Here is a 17,955-nt window from a genome sequence, read left to right on the forward strand (position 1 = left end):
CTCGGCCAACACGAGCAGCAATGTCGCGATACTATAAACCGCGGTAGGCTACAAAACCGACCTTTATCGAAGTCGGAAACGTGATGGTACGCATTTCTCCTCCTTACACGAGGCATCACAACAACGTTTCACTAGGCAACGCCGGTCAACTGCTGTTTGTGTATGAGAAATCGGTTGAAAACTTTCCTCATGTCAGCACGTTGTAGGTGTCGCCACCGGCGCCAACCTTGTGTGAATGCTCTGAAAAACTAATCATTTGCATATCACAGCGTCTTCTTCCTGTCGGTTAAACTTCGCGTCTGTAGCACGTCATCTTCGTGGAGTGGCAATTTTAATGGCCAGTAGTGTACCTCTAGATGTAGATGTAGTGGGATATATGTATGCTCAGTTGTGGCAATTACTTTTCAAATAATAATAAGTTTACTTATTTATTTTTTTCATTTCATTTTTCATTTGATTGCCCCTTACATTAAGTGCATGGTTAACTATCAAGACATGTCACAAACGGATGGATTGCACGGCCGTGTTTTCTGAAACGTTTTTGCTTCTATTGTCGTACGCCTTCGGGCGCCAACTACGATCCGCCTTGCAGAGAGACGGCTGCAGACCAGCTTCCTGAGGAAGTTGCTATTCCGGGCTGACTCGCAGGCTCCCCTCTGAGCTATTCCTGGGACAGCGCCCAAGGCTTTCAAACCCGCTGCCCTTCCGCTTTCACCTTTTTATATTTGGCAATCACAGAGCGGTCTGCTGGATCCGTCTGATGCTCATCTAAATCTACATGCATAATCCGCAAGCCGTCATATGGTGTATGGTACCTTTCAACAATACTAATTACTTCCCTTCCTTTAATTTCTTCATGTGTGGGCGCACAGCCTCAATGTATCATCTAAATGATAAAACCATTTTAACCACCATAGACTGACAATTTTATTCCTTTAATGCGCCATGCATATAAATCACATTTTAGGCCTATTGATGATGTGTGTGTCAGATTAAACGAAACTTGTTTCGTATTATCCGGCGCAATGCACTTGAGCTCACATATTCATACAAGATGACAATTACTGAACTGTATGAAAAAAAAAACGTAAATTAGTTACAAGCTACTGCGTGCACACACTTTATTCAACATGTAAACGTCACTACAGATATTCAGATTTAGGATATAACATGTTCGATATGCCTGACATCATTGGCGATGACGTGCCGCAGGCGAATAGCGAAATTCTTTATGACCTGCTGAAGTGCCGGAACATCTACTACGGAGACTGCCTACAGTACGCTTGTCCGTCCTCTTTTAGAATATTGTTGCGCGGTGTCGGCAGATTGGACTGACGGAGTACATCGAAAAAGTTCAAAGAAGGGCAGCACGTTTGTATTATCGTGAAATATGGGAGAGAGTGTCACTGAAACGATACAGGATTTGGGCTATACATCATTAAAAGAAACGCGTTTTTCGTTGCGACGGAATCTTTTTACGAAATTCCAATCACCAACTTTCTCCTCCGAATGCGAAAATATTTTGTTGACAAAGACCTATATAGGGACAAACGATTACCACGATAAAATAAGGAAAATTAGAGTTCGTACGGAAAGATATCTGCTCGTTCTTTCCGCGCGATATACGAGATTGGAACAATAGAGAATTGTGAAGGTGGTTCGACGAATCCTCTGCCAGGCACTTAAATGTGATTTGTAGAGTACGAATGTAGATGTAGATGTAGATCGATGCTGTCGATGACCTCCTGAATGGCTGTTTTCAGCTCAGAAATGGTTTGCAGTTATTGATGTACACCTTGTCTTTAATACAACCCCACGCAGTGGCGCCGCATGTGTTCACATCCGGAGAATATGGTGTCAAATCGAGGCCCACGCCCGTGGCCTCTGCGTGCCCTAGAGACAGAATATGGTTCCTAAAGTGTTCCTTCAGGACATCAAACATTCTCTTGCTTCTGTGGGGTACAGCTCCGTCTTGCATGAACCACATCTTGTCGAAATCAGGGTCGATTTGGGTAATAGGGATGAAATCATCTTCCAAAACCTTCACCTACCGTTCGATAGTCACCGTGCCATCATCTCACCGATTATTCCGTGGCCGGATATGGCACACCACACAGTCACCAGCTGTGGGTGAAGAAACTTCTCGATCGAGAAATGTGGATTCTCAGTCCCCCAAATGCGCCAATTTATTGACGAACCAATCCAAATGATAGTAGGCTTCGTCGCTAAACAAAACCCTACCGCGCAGTGCAGTTTGAACGTACTAACGCAAATGTTTCGGGGTTTATGAAGTATTTATTTCATATAGTTAAATAATTATGATCGAGTATGTCGAATGTTATAAATTTAGTCTTGCACGTACCAATAAGCTTACAAGCACAGCTTTCGTGACACATCATGTAGGCGAAATCCTTGCGAACAGCTAGATTACTAGTCCTCGGATATTCGTTTAACAGCATACCATATAATCTTGCGGAGTGATACAGAAACGAAACTGTTACATATCGCGGGGAACATGTCAAAATTGGCCAGTAATGTAATTTATGTGCATGGTGCATTAAAGAAATGAAACTGACAGCCTACAGTGGTTAAAATGGTCCATCATTCAGAAAGTGTCCTTTCCTGATCAACCAGGAAATGGAACGACCGAAAAGCTACTGTCTAAATGTCTCCGTATGAGCCGTAATTTCTCTTGTCTTGTCCTCGCGATCCTTACAGGGGATATAGATTGGCGGCAGTAGAATCGCTCTGTAGTCATCTGCAAATGCCTGTTCCTCAATAGTACACTCCTGGAAATTGAAATAAGAACACCGTGAATTCATTGTCCCAGGAAGGGGAAACTTTATTGACACATTCCTGGGGTCAGATACATTATATGATCACACTGACAGAACCACAGGCACATAGACACAGGCAACAGAGCATGCACAATGTCGGCACTAGTACAGTGTATATCCACCTTTCGCAGCAATGCAGGCTGCTATTCTCCCATGGAGACGATCGTAGACTTGCTGGATGTAGTCCTGTGGAACGGCTTGCCATGCCATTTCCACCTGGCGCCTCAGTTGGACCAGCGTTCGTGCTGGACGTGCAGACCGCGTGAGACGACGCTTCATCCAGTCCCAAACATGCTCAATGGGGGACAGATCCGGAGATCTTGCTGGCCAGGGTAGTTGACTTACACCTTCTAGAGCACGTTGGGTGGCACGGGATACATGCGGACGTGCATTGTCCTGTTGGAACAGCAAGTTCCCTTGTCGGTCTAGGAATGGTAGAACGATGGGTTCGATGACGGTTTGGATGTACCGTGCACTATTCAGTGCCCCTCGACGATCACCAGAGGTGTACGGCCAGTGTAGGAGATCGCTCCCCACACCGCGATGCCGGGTGTTGGCCCTGTGTGCTTCGGTCGTATGCAATCCTGATTGTGGCGCTCACTTGCACGGCGCCAAACACGCATACGACCATCATTGGCACCAAGGCAGAAGCGACTCTCATCGCTGAAGACGACACGTCTCCATTCGTCCCTCCATTCACGCCTGTCGCGACACCACTGGAGGCGGGCTGCACGATGTTGGGGCGTGAGCGGAAGACGGCCTAACAGTGTGCGGGACCGTAGCCCAGCTTCATGGAGACGGTTGCGAATGGTCCTCGCCGATAACCCAGGAGCAACAGTGTCCCTAATTTGCTGGGAAGTGGCGGTGCGGTCCCCTATGGCACTGCGTAGGATCCTACGGTCTTGGCGTGCATCCGTGCGTCGCTGCGGTCCGGTCCCAGGTCGACGGGCACGTGCACCTTCCGCCGACCACTGGCGACAACATCGATGTACTGTGGAGACCTAACGCCCCACGTGTTGAGCAATGCGGCGGTACGTCCACCCGGCCTCCCGCATGCCCACTATACGCCCTCGCTCAAAGTCCGTCAACTGCACATACGGTTCACGTCCACGCTGTCGCGGCATGCTACCAGTGTTAAAGACTGCGATGGAGCTCCGTATGCCACGATAAACTGGCTGACACTGACGGCGGCGGTGCACAAATGCTGCGCAGCTAGCGCCATTCGACGGCCAACACCGCGGTTCCTGGTTTGTCCGCTGTGCCGTGCGTGTGATCATTGCTTGTACAGCCCTCTCGCAGTGTCCGGAGCAAGTATGGTGGGTCTGACACACCGGTGTCAATGTGTTCTTTTTTCCATTTCCAGGAGTGTATTTTGCGTAAAGAACGTCCAGGGAACCCCTTTTGAGTTCACAAAGTGTGTCCGTAACACCGCGTGTTGATGAAGCTACTGGTAACAAATTCAACAGCACGCTTCTGATTGTATTTGATGTCTTTCTTTAATCCGACGTAGTGTAGAATCCCAAACACTCCATCAGTACTCAAGAATGGGTCGCACTATTGACCTATACGCAGTCTCCTTTACAGATGAACCACTCTTCTCCAAAATTCTCCCAATACACCGAAGTCGACCATTCTCTTTTCCTACTACCGCTCTTAGGTGCTCGTTCCATTTGATGTCGCTTTGCGACGTTACACCTAGATGTTTAATCGCTCCGCTGTGCCGGTCGGAGTGGCCGTGCGGTTCTAGGCGCTACAGTCTGGAGCCGAGAGACAGCTACGGTAGCAGGTTTGAATCCTGCTTCTGGCATGGATGTGTGTGATGTCCTTAGGTTAGTTGGGTTTAATTCGTTCTAAGTTCAAGGCGACTGATGACCTCAGAAGTTCAGTCGCATAGTGCTCAGAGACATTTGAACCATTTTTTTTTGGCCCGGCTGTGTCACGCAGCACACCACTATAATACTGTATTAGAACATTACAAGGTTGTTTTTCCTACTCGTGTGCTACAGCTTAAAATTTTCTACGAATAGAGCAAGCAGCCATTCATCACACCAAGTAGAAACTCTGAGTCACCCTTCTACAACCCCTGAACGGCGATACTTTTCTTACACTACAGCATTATCAGCAAACAGCCGGAGACCAGTGCTCACCCTGTCAGTCAGATCATTTATGTATATGGAAAATAACAGCGGTCCTATCACGCTTCCCTGGGGTTCTCCTGACGTTACCCTTGTCTCCGATCAACATTCGCCGTCGAGGACAACTTAATCAGCTCTGTTACTTCAGAACTCACATTTCTGGAACCTACTCCGTATGCTGGTACCTCCCTGAACAATGTGCAGTGGGGCACCGTGTCAACCACTGCCCAGAAATCTAGGAATATGAAACCTGACTGTAGCCTATCATCTGTGATTCACGGGATGTAATGTGAGAAAAGGGCAAGCTGACAAGGAGGCCGTTTAAAAAACAATCCCACAAACGCACTTGAATATAACATTCAATAATTCTCTAGAGAATCTATCTTGAAATTTTGCGAGTAACGTTAATTCACTAAAACTGTGCCGCGTGGGTAGCGCTTGAGAATAGTAAGTGGGTGATAAATGGATAGATGTCTCGAATCTCGCCATGGGCTTTTTTCGTTTTATTTTTTCGATGAGTTCAAATACCTACATCATTTAAATATAAAATTTATCAAAAATTTCGTAATTATCACTTATCTAATCATTGTTTATTAAAAGCCACCTATTCAAATGTCTAACGTTGTATACCGTGTGCAAAATTCTAGTTTCCATTGGGAATATAAGTTCTTAATTATTGTTATTTTGTTAACGGTGACTTCTGCGAAGTTGCAAACTTTAAACAAAGTCTTATAAAGTCCGAAGTTTTCAAGGAAATGTAACTAAATTTGGCACAATTCTTAAGGAATGGTGTATGGATACATACGTTTTCATGCTTATTGAAGTTGTACGTTTTTAGTTTTAAACAATACAAATTTTTTTGAAAAATTTTTCTTTTTTGAAATATTTGCCCGAACAAATTGAATGTTTTTGTGCGCAAAGTGTGACGTACCATTATTACAAATATTTGTATAACAGAATATTGATGTCTTTTTTTGCTAGATTTGAACAATTCTCCTGAGTTCTATCAAAATATGCCAAATCGTAGGGCGTTTCTCTTACATCAATGCCTTACTATAGTGGTAAATGAAAATTCCCTCCACAGAATGTTTCACTATAGTATTGACTAATTACATGCCAAATTTAAGTACTATAATGTCAGTAGTGCGTGAGGAAAAGATACATAAAATTGCCTAAAAGTGAATTACAGGAAACCTGAATCAAAGATTTGAGTGTGTCTGTATTAGGCCATACCTTATCTGGGTGAACTAGTGCGAACCATATTCATTCTCCTTTTCATCCTCAAGCAGTCTTTTTCCTTCTTGTCGTCCTAGGTTAACCTGATTTTCAAATTAAGAAACAATAATGCTAGCTGCATCACTTGCCCTGTTATCGATTTCCTTATCGTCAATGTGAAATCCCCTGGATCAAATCCTAGACTGTATAGAGTCCGTAGTCTGCCAAGGTTAGCGCAGTTAAAAACTCAACAAGCATCCTACGCTGCAACTTCATCAGCAGTTGTGGAAACAAATGTTGTCTCGGGGCGTGATTTTCGGAGCAGAGAGTCGTAACCTTTCATTAGAATTTTGAATTTTTCCACTCTCACACAATTGTAGAAGTTTTGGGTCTGCTAAACACCGAAATAATCTCCACACTGTGATTGCATAAAACTGGAAGAAAACACAGCAGGAATAAGCAATATGAGGAAATACAGATGAACAAAGGAGTTTGGCCCCTTGTAAGCTTTTGTCAATTATTATTTTTATCACACTTAGCAGTGGAAATTGAATGTAATATTCAGGAATTGAAATTTCTATACCATTTAGTAAATGAAGAACTAATAAAAAATTTTCACAATTTTGTCGCTCTCATGTACGTACCTCTTAATAACTTTGTTATACGCTTTTTAATGTAAACAATCTTTGTAGTCAGGAAGAGACGTCTCGCTCTCTACAGATATATCACAAGGATAGACCAAACAAGACTGACCAACCGACTTTTCAACTACTGGAAGAGAATTAAGACCGTGATACTGTGACTGATAGAAGAAAGACATCCAGGAACTGAACATAACTGATAGTGACATTAGAAACCGAGCACTTCTCAGAAGGATGCTAAAAGAAAAAAAAAAAGGTTTCAGGACAGATCACCCCGTAAAAAGACCGGCGCCCTTCGGACAAAGGAGAAAAAGGAGACACATAGCCAGAGAATGCGTGATTACTGGGCAAACATCAAGTCCCTCTCCAGGGTGAAAAGTTGAAAGAAGAAGAAGAAGAAAAACAATCTTTGTTCAGAATCTTGTATGAAATATCGATAATTAAGAATTTATATTTGCAATGTCTGCAGAATGTAATTAGAAGCAAAAGGACGTGCATTTTTCATTAAAAATGATGAGATATTTGATATATGTATTTGAGGGAATTTTATTTCTAAATTATGTAGGTATTCGAAGCGAATGAAATGGAAGAAAAAAAGACGTAGGTAGATTCGAACAGGCGAGGCTTTGATCATCCAGTTATGACTCTCCAACACTACCGAGTAAGATGCGCGGCAGTTGGTGAAGATCGTTTTAACTTTAGTGAATCTAAAGTTGCTCGGAAATCTTCAATGTCCATTTTCTCGAGAGTTTTTGAGAGTTGCATCGAATACTTTGCAGTATCGACATTTGAGTTCTGAACTTCGCGTTCCGTTAGTATAAAAGATTACAAAAAGCCGACTGTCAGGTGGTGTGTCTGTGTGAGTCACGCACGAGCGATGGTTTCCAAATCCGAGCCGATTCGCGAACTGTGATTTTAAACGGTGACAAATCCGAGCTAAAAATAGCAGTTAAGCCGGGTTCATACAAGTAACAAAAGTATCGCCACTACTAATGGTGAACTGCAGTTGCTTTGTTGTTGCTGTGTGAACTCCCAGTTTTCCGTGGCGCCATTTAAGTAGCGCAACTTTTGTCACGCCACAAAAAGTTGATCTTGATTCTACTTTGTTGCGCCATTTTGCCTTCTCCACAATCGAATAACCTCATACGATTTCTACCTCGCGGCTAAATTCAATCCTTCCTAGTGCGTATTTGTTCGCAGACAGTGCTTTTGTTTGTGCGTTTGCTATTAATATGTCGAAAAAGTGGTCAACAGCGACAATTATGAGATTCTTGGAGGTGTATCAAGAACGAGAATCCCTTTGGAACCACAAAAGCGAATCATACAAAGACAGAAATTTGAGAGATGCTGCATTAATTGAAGTAGTAAACAGTATGCGTGAATATGTACCTGGAATTGACGTAGCTACAACAAAATTAAAAATTCGAAACATTCGAAATGCTTACATGAATAAACATAAAAAAGTACTGAAATCACTTTAGAGTGGTGCGTCTACAGACGGTATTTATAAACCCAGCCTTGCTTGGTTTGACGCTGCAGACCGGTTATTGAAACATGTAGTCGAGACAAGATAGACGAGAAACAGTTTGTTAAGTAATATTTTACATTTATTATGTTTCCTAAACATGTTATTTAGTAATATGTACAGCCGTTTAATCAGCTGAGGCAGGTGACGCCATCTTGCAAACTGCGCAATTACGAAGAATTTGTGGCGTCCTGTGTGAACGGTAGCTGACAGCGCCACTCCAGAATGACTGCACTTGTTGCGATACTTTCGTTGCATGTGTGAGTCCAGCTTTACCCAAAAGTAGCATCCACGGAAACCACCGGTGTCGCAAAGTCACAGTCTAGGCCGTCTTTGGGTGGTGGTGGTAAGTTCCTATGAGACCAAACTGCTGAGGTCATCAGTCCCTAGCCTTACACGCTACTTAATCTAACTTACACACACATCTACATCTATCTACATCTACATCTACATCTACATCCATACTCCGCAAGCCACCTGACGGTGTGTGGCGGAGGGTACCCTGAGTACCTCTATCGGTTCTCCCTTCTATTCCAGTCTCGTATTGTACGTGGAAAGAAGGATTGTCGGTATGCTTCTGTGTGGGCTCTAATATCTCTAATTTTATCCTCATGGTCTCTTCGCGAGATATACGCAGGAGGGAGCAAAATACTGTTTGGCTCTTCGCTGAAGGTACGTTCTCGGAGCTTTAACAAAAGCCCGTACCGAGCTGCTGAGCGTCTCTCCTGCAGAGTCTTCCACTGGAATTTATCTGTCATCTCCGTAACGCTTTCGCGATTACTAAATGATCCTGTAACGAAGCGCGATGCTCTCCGTTGGATCTTCTCTATCTCTTCTATCAACCCTATCTGGTGCGGATCCCACACTGCTGAGCAGTATTCAAGCAGTGGGCGAACAAGCGTACTGTAACCTACACACACACATGCCCGAGGGAGGACTCGAACCTCCGACGGATGGGGCCGCGCGAACCGTGGCAAGGCGCCCGAGACCGCGCGGCTACCCGGCCGGGCTGTCTAGGTGGTAGAAGCGCAGCTTATTTCTTTGGGGGGCGGTTCGAGGAATGGAGTAGTTGTCGAGCAGGGTCGTAAGGATGCTCACAATGGCAGTGGTGGCAGAGGGGCGTGCGCTTTGAGCCGGCAATGAGGAAGAGCCGGCGAAACCGGCCGGGCCGGTGTCTGCACAACCTATCGCAACGTGTAACGGAAAATTGGCGCGGCCTCCGCACAATAGGGCGACCTCCGCGCTAACCAGCCCCAAGCCGCCCAGCGTAGTCCACCAGACCGGCTCCGGCCACACCTGCTCTCGTCCTCGGTTCCCACTGCTCTGCCCATCACCTGCTGTCCGATGCCGCCGGCATCCCACCGTCAACGTTGACGGTGCCGATTCCGACGTTCTGCTCAAGTCGACCGTCAGAAACGCAGTCAACCCGATCTAGTACGGGGCCCACACTCATGAGCAATACTCAAGCTTAGGTCGAACGAGTGTTCTATAAGCCACCTCCTTTGTTGATGGACGACATTTTCTAAGGACTCTCCCAATTAATCTCAGCCTGGTACCCGCCTTACCAACAATTAATTTTATGTGATCATTCAATCGTTCCGCAAGCATACTCCCAGATATTTTACAGAAGTAACTGCTACCAGTATTTCTTCCGCTATCATACAGGGTGTTACAAAAGGTACGGCCAAACTTTCAGGAAACATTACTCACACACAAAGAAAGAAAATATGTGATGTGGAAATTTGTCCGGAAACGCTTACTTTCCATGTTACAGCTCATTTTATTACTTCTCTTCAAACCACATTAATCATGGAATGGAAACACACAGCAACAGAACGTACCAGCGTGACTTCAAACACTTTGTTACAGGAAATGTTCAAAATGTCCTCCGTTAGCGAGGATACGTGCATCCACCCTCCGTCGCACGGAATCCCCGATGCGCTGATGCAGCCCTGGAGAATGGCGTATTGTATCACAGACGTCCACAATACGAGCACGAAGAGTCTCTACATTTGGTACCAGGGTTGCGTAGACAAGAGCTTTCAAATGCCCCCATAAATGAAAGTCAAGAGGGTTGAGGTCAGGAGAACGTGGAGGCCACGGAATTGGTCTGCCTCTACCGAATCTGTTGTTGAGAAGCGTACGAACACTTGGACTGAAATGTGCAGGAGCTCCATCGTGCACGAACCACATGTTGTGTCGTACTTGTAAAGGTACATGTTCTAGCAGCACAGGTAGAGTATCCCCTATGAAATCATGATAACGTGGAAGGTGGAAGAACATACTGGCGAAACTAAAATGACCTCTAACATGGAAATTAAGCGTTTCCGGACACATGTCCACATAACATCTTTTCTTTATATTTGTGTGAGTAATGTTTCCTGAAAGTTTGGCCGTACCTTTTTGTGACACCCTGTATATTGTGAAAAGCAATGGTCCCACAACAATCCCCTGTGGCATGGCAGAGGTTACTTCAACGTCTGTAGACGTCTCTCCATTGAGAACAACATGCTTTGTTCTGTTCGCTAAAAACTCTTCAATCCAGCCACACAGCTGGTCTGATATTCCGTAGGCTTTTCCTTTGTTTATCAGGCGACAGTGCGGAACTGTATCGAACGCCTACCGGAAGTCAAGGAAAATGGTATCTACCTGGGAGCCTGTATCTAATATTTTCTGGGTCTCATGAACAAATAAAGCGAGTTGGGTCTCACACGATCGCTGTTTACGGAATCCATGTTAATTCCTACAGAGTACATTCTGTGTTTCCAGAATCGACATGATACGCGAGCATTTTCTAAAATTCTACAACAGATCGACGTCAGAGATATAGGTCTATAGTTTTGCGCATCTGCTCGACGACCCTCTTGAAGACTGGGATGACCTGTGCTCTTTCCAATCATTTGGAACCTTCCGTTCCTCTGGAGACTTGCGGTACACGGCTGTTAGAAGGGGGGCAGGTTCTTTCGCGTACTCTGTGTAGCATCGAATTGGTATCCTAGGACCCATTCGAAATCCCCCTAAATTTCCCTTCGAACCCCCTAGAATTTCGAATAGACATCTGTGTTTGATAGAATCATTGAACTATTAATAAAAAACAAAAAATGTTCAAATGTGTGTGAAATCTTATGCGACTGAACTGCTAAGGTCATCAGTCCCTAAGCTTACACGCTACGTAACCTAAATTATCCTAAGGACAAACACACACACTAATGCCCGAGGGAGGACTCGAACCTCCCCCGGGACCAGCCGCACAGTCCAGGACTGCAGCGCCCTTAGACCGCTCGGCTAATCTTGCGCGGCTAATGAAAACAATTGGGTATGGATAAATGATTATTTTATTTAGATAGCTGTATGTTATACAATGCAACTAATAATCTAATTACCCTGTTATGATAAACAGACAGTGGCGAATTTTTTCCACTAATTCGTAAGCGTTGTGATGATGTTATTTGATATAAAAATAGACATTTTTGTGTAAGGATGTTTGATTCATTATTTGAAAAACTTAGCCGCGTGGGATTAGCTGAGCGGTCTAAGGCGCTGCAGTCATGGACTGAGCGGCTGGTCCCGGCGGAGGTTCGAGTCCTCGCTCGGGCATGGGCGTGTGTGTTTGTCCTTAGGATAATTTATGTCAAGTAGTGTGTAAGCTTAGGGACTGATCACCTTAGCAGTTAAGTCCCATATGATTTCACACACATTTGAACATTTTTTGAAGAACTTAATAATGCTGTTCGTTAATTAACTTCAAGGTTAGTAAATCTGAAAGACAATAATGATAATCGAAAAAATAACGCACAGTACGAATTCTTCTAATTTAACATGAAACAAAAATATTTCGCGATTGATAAAAATGTGCTCCGATTTCGACTTACAAAACATTGAATATTTCGTCAAAGTATCATGTTGTGTTTTACTAATGCCTGCGCATTTGTGATCATACATATTGACGTTGAATATTTCATTCTTAAACAGAGCGGTGGCTGAATTGTGTTTGCCGGCCGCTGTGACCGAGCGGCTCTAGGCGCTTCAGTCCAGAACCGCACGACTGCTACGGTCGCAGGTTCGAATCCTACCTCGGGCATGGATGTGTGTGATGTCCTTCGGTTAGTTAGGTTTAAGTACTACGTTCTAGGGGACTCATGACCCATAGTGCTCAGAGCCATTTGAACCATTTGAATTGTGTTTTCCAACCGTGACACCATCGACTCCAATCCCGACCATATTTTCATCTCTCATACCATCTTCTAATTGAGCTTTAATGGCACGGTACGAAGCTCTTTCCCGTTGCCTAGAGTAAACCACTCCCATCATAGTCGCGTGTTAGATGTTGCCGGGCGCAGTGCCGCCACAAGAGGTACGGATTTCGTGTCCACTGCTGGATCACGCTGTGCAGACTCCTTTGCTCTAGTCTCCATGATTTCAACCACTGTCGTTCGCGCGCGCTTTCTGAGTCCCCCCAAAAGCCCCCCGTAAAAATGAAGCAAAAAAAAAAAAAACTTTCCATCTATCTACCCCCTAAGCTTGGTGGAGGGGAGTGGGGGAAACCCCTGAGTTGGCAACATTGCAGAAACGACGCGGCTTGTGCATACTCTACGTATGTCTGGACGTAGTATGCACGATGACAGTGCACTCCCGCGGCAGTTGTCGTCTGTATCTGGTTCGCTAATCGTACGGCTCCTGTGTGAAATGGACGGGCGTAAAATTCGTACCTCAGCTCTGTTTAAAATGCACATTGCCTCCCCTGTCCTTACACTGAGGTGACGAAACTTGTAGGATAGCGATCTGTGCATATACAGATGGCGGTCGTATCGCGTACACATAGTACAGGGTGTTTCAAAAATGACCGGTATATTTGAAACGGGTTGGGCTGGGGGATGATGAGTCAGTGAATCAGTCTAACCATATTTCACTCCCATAGGGTCTGAATTTCCAAAAGCAGTGAAACATCTATTTTTTCATATGTAGCCGAGAAACCATACACCAGCTTTACAAAAGATTTAGCATTAAAAATGCTTTCGGAATGAAATATTTTCATAAAACGTTTCACCACTATTTGATCCCCTTCAGGGTTGAATTTTGAAGAACAGTGATATGTGTATGTTTTCTTTCTAAAATAGAAGCTGGATACAAATTTTAATAGATTTAGTTTCAAACATGCTTGCGCAGTGAAATATTTCCATAACATCTTTTATCACTCGTTTCACCGCCACAGGAGCTGAATTTCCAAAAGAGTGAAACACGTGTGCTTTTCATTTCTAATTGAGCAGCCAAATTTACTTTTTGACAGATTTAACTCTAAAAATACTTTCATAATAAAGTATTTTCATAAAAACTCTTATCCTCCATTTCACCCCCTTAGTGGTTCAATTTCCAAGAACACGGATATATATATATTAAAAACAAAGATTACAAGACTTACCAAGCGGGAAAGCACCGGTAGACAGGCACAATAAAATAACACACAAACACACACAAAATTTCTAGCTTTCGCAACCAACGGCTGCTTCTTCAGGAAAGAGGGAAGGAGAGGGAAAGACGAAAGGATGTGGGTCTTGAGGGAGAGGGTAAGGAGTCATTCCAATCCCGGGAGCGGAAAGACTTACCTTAGGGGGAAAAAAGGATAGGTGTATACTCTTGCGCACACACACACACACATATGCATCCATACATATACAGATACAAGCAGACATATTTAAAGGCAAAGAGTTATGTGTGTTTGTGTGTTATTTTATTGTGCCTGTCTACCGGCGCTTTCCCGCTTGGTAAGTCTTGGAATCTTTGTTTTTAAGATATATATCTGTCTGCTTGTGTCTGTATATGTATGGATGGATGTGTGTGTGTGTGTGTGTGTGTGTGTGTGTGTGTGTGTGTGTGTGTGTGTGTGCGCGTGCGAGTATATACCTATCCTTTTTTCCCCCTAAGGTAAGTCTTTCCGCTCCCGGGATTGGAATGACTCCTTACCCTCTCCCTTAAAACCCACATCCTTTCGTCTTTCCCTCTCTTTCCCTCTTTCCTGAAGAAGCAACCGTTGGTTGCGAAAGCTAGAAATGTTGTGTGTGTGTTTGTGTGTTATTTTTTTTTGTGCCTGTCTACCGGCGCTTTCCCGCTTGGTAAGTCTTGGAATCTTTGTTTTTAATATATTTTTCCCATGTAGAAGTTTCTTTCTATTATATATATATATATATATATATATATATATATATATATATATATATATATATATAATTTCTAACCGAGAAGTCAAATACCAGTGTTCAAAGATGTTGCTTTAGAAATACTTTACTAGTTGTTCATAAATGACATATTTTTAACAAAAGGTTTTACCGAGTATTTCACCCGCATAGGCTTAAATTTTCAAACATTCTGAAACACGTTTTTTTATTTATTTTTTTTATTTCTGACCGAGAATGCAAATGCCAATATTCATAGGTCTAGCTTCAAAGTTGCCTTAATAGCAACATTTCTTGTTTTAAAAAAAAACCTATGTCCCGTATTTCACTTGCTCAGGGTTGGCATTTCAAAAAATCCCTTGTTAAATGACGGCTACACTATTAGATCTGTGCGAGGACTGACTTGGTACATCCTTCCACGCTAAATCTATGTCGTGTAAGCTCTTTATCTCTGCGTAACTAGTGGAGCCTACATGTTCTTGGACCTGCTTACTGTGTTCCCGTCTTGGTCCCCCTACTTCCCTCTACAATCCCCTCTCCAGTAACAAACTCACGATTTCTTGAATCCTCAGGGTGTGTCCTTTTAACCGACCACTTATTTTAGCCAGTTTGTGTCATTCATTCTTTCCCTCAGATTTGATTCAGTTCCTCTTCATATGTTATCTGGCTAACGGACAGGTTTGCAACCCAGAGAGCACTTCACAGGCCACACAAAAGTCATGGTCGCGAAAACGGATTAGGCGCAGGTCTCTTGGTTACAGTTACGTCGGTCGTAGCCAGGGGCTGAGGACAACAGACATCCCCTGTACCCGGGCCCTGCAAGATTCCAAGAATGTCAACAGACTTGAAGTTTTCAACTAACATTGCAACGTACTGGACAGATGTCTTGCTCATTATCCGCAGATGACCCGCGGATATCCGTGCCGGTCGCGATTTTATCCGCGCGGACCCCTACCTCGAAGGAAGTTTTGGAAAATGATGAAACTCGAATGGGGCCAGGTCGGTATTGTTTGGAGGATGATCTGTGGCAGTGCATCCATGGCGCCGGAATGTTGGAGATGTCGTACAGCTTGTGTGTGGTTCAAAAATGGTTCAAATGGCTCTGAGCACTATGAGACATAACTTCTGAGGTCATCAGTCCCCTAGAACTTAGAACTACTTAAACCTAACTAACCTAAGGAAATCACACACATCCGTACCCGAGGCAGCTTTCCAACCTGCGACTGTAGCAGCAGCGCGGTTCCTGACTGAAGCGCCTAGAACCGCTCGGCCACGCCGGCCGGCCTCGTGTGTGGTCAGGCATTCTGACGCTGAAGGAGAGGGTGCTCAAGGTGTGAACCAACTCTTCGAATTCGTGCTTCCAGTTTCCTGAGAGTCCCACAGTACCTAGCAGAGTTTATGTTGGTGCCCTTCGGCATCAGTTTCAAATGCACCACATCGAGAACATCCCAGAACACTGTGAACACGACTTTGCCCGTTGATGGCATGGGCTTGAACTTTTTTGGCGTCGGTGACCCTTTGTAGCGGAACTCCATTGATGCTCTCTCATCTTGGCGGTCAAAATTGTGGCGCAGTGTTGTTAAGGAATCTGTCACTCCCACGCCAAAACACAAAAGAAATTGGTGACAGGTTCTCGGTCCCCTCTGTTCCGTGTCAGGATTGAGCATTCGAGGAGGCACCCAGTTTTCTATACTGCAGTTATGGCCTGTACACGTTCTCGTGATAATGCACACTTACCTGAGAACAGTGTATGTGTTATCCGACGATTTTCTCTGATGAGTTCATCACCCGAATTCCGATGACTCGTTGGTTGCAATACTCGGCCGTTCACTACGTCACACACGTTAACGTCAGCACCACCGTTCCTTTCATTAAGAGCCCTAACAACCCACTGTCGCCCAGTGATGATGTCAATACAATCAGTATAGTACACAACTTTCATTCTTATACGGATTTCAATTGGGAGCGGGATTTCTGCGGTTAGAAACTCGATTACAGCACGCTGTTTCTCACGCACCGACAGAGTTTACGTTAAACACCGCCGTGTTAAACGTTACAATCCGGAGCTCTCTAGCGGCAGACAGTTCCAGTTTGAGTTAGCGGAGCGGGAGAGTGGACCTAGTAATGTGCATGACATTCGGAGGCGATACATTTCAACACGCCCTAGTCATTTACTCCTGAAATAGTAGGACTCGGCTGCTAGTTTTAGTGTCTTGTTTCCTATCTTAATTAACTCATCATTTATTTATTTATTTATACGTCAAGTTCTGCGTGACCAAATTGAGAAGCAAATCTCTAAGGTCATAGAACGTGTCAATACATAAAAATAATAACAGAGAAAAATAAAATATTTATGAATCCATAAAAAAAGTCAAGCCATAAGTTTCAGTAAACGCAGTCAAAAATATAAGAGTCAGCTTAATTTTTCAAGGAACTCCTCAAAGGAATAGGAGTGACCCATGTGGAAACTCTTCAGTGTCGATTTGAAAGCGCGTGGATTGCTGCTTAGATTTCCGAATTCTTGTGGTAGCTTATTGAAAATGGGTGCAGCAGTATACTGCACACATTTTGCACAAGAGTTCAGGAAGTCTGATGCAAATGCAGGTTGGATTTCTGCCGAGTATTAACTGAGTGAAAGGTGCTTATTCTTGGGAATAAGCTGATATTGTTAACGAGTGACGACAGTATTGTCAAAATACCCAGATCAGTGAAAAGGATCGACATGTACTTACACCTCTTATTGCCCGTTTCTGAGCCGTAAATATCATTTTAGAACTGGAAGAGTTACCCCAAAATATAATACCATGCGACATAAGCGAATGAAAAAAAGCAAAGTAGACTAATTTTCGTGTCGAAAGATCACTCACTTCAGATACCGTTCGAATAGTAAAAATGGCAGCATTAAGTCTTTGAACAAGATCTTGAACGTGGGCTTTCCACGATAGTTTACTATCTATCTGAACACCTAGAAATTTGAACAGTTCAGATTCACTAATAAAACGCCCATTCTGTGAAATTAAAACGTCGGATTTTATTGAGTTATGTGTTAGAAACTGTAAAAACTGAGTCTTACTGTGATTTAGCACCTGCTTTAATTCGTCTGGCAACGGCCTTGCCGCAGTGGATACACCGGTTCCCGTGTGATCACCGAAGTTAAGCGCTGTCGGGCGTGGCCGGCACTTGCATGGGTGACCATCTAGCCGCCATGCGCTGTTGCCATTTTTCGGGGTGCACTCAGCCTCGTGATGCCAATTGAGGAGCTACTCGACCGAATAGTAGCGGCTCCGGTCAGAGAAAACCATCATATGCTACGGTCGCAGGTTCGAATCCTGCCTCGGGCATGGATGTGTGTGATGTCCTTAGGTTAGTTAGGTTTAAGTAGTTGTAAGTTCTAGGGGACTAATGAGCGCAGCAGTTGAGTCCCATAGTGCT

The 17,955-nt window shown here is 44.1% G+C and overlaps 1 protein-coding gene and 1 pseudogene across 1 annotated transcript in view; both read left to right on the top strand.

Annotated features, from left to right (window-relative positions):
* LOC126295504 (insulin-like growth factor 2 mRNA-binding protein 1) overlaps positions 1–17,955 on the top strand; it is a 717,023-nt gene that overhangs the window by 291,529 nt on the left and 407,539 nt on the right.
* On the top strand, positions 17,626–17,742 carry LOC126295525 (5S ribosomal RNA; annotated as a pseudogene).

The sequence above is a fragment of the Schistocerca gregaria genome, chromosome 11 (genome assembly GCF_023897955.1).
Source record: "Schistocerca gregaria isolate iqSchGreg1 chromosome 11, iqSchGreg1.2, whole genome shotgun sequence".
Lineage (NCBI taxonomy): Eukaryota > Metazoa > Arthropoda > Insecta > Orthoptera > Acrididae > Schistocerca > Schistocerca gregaria.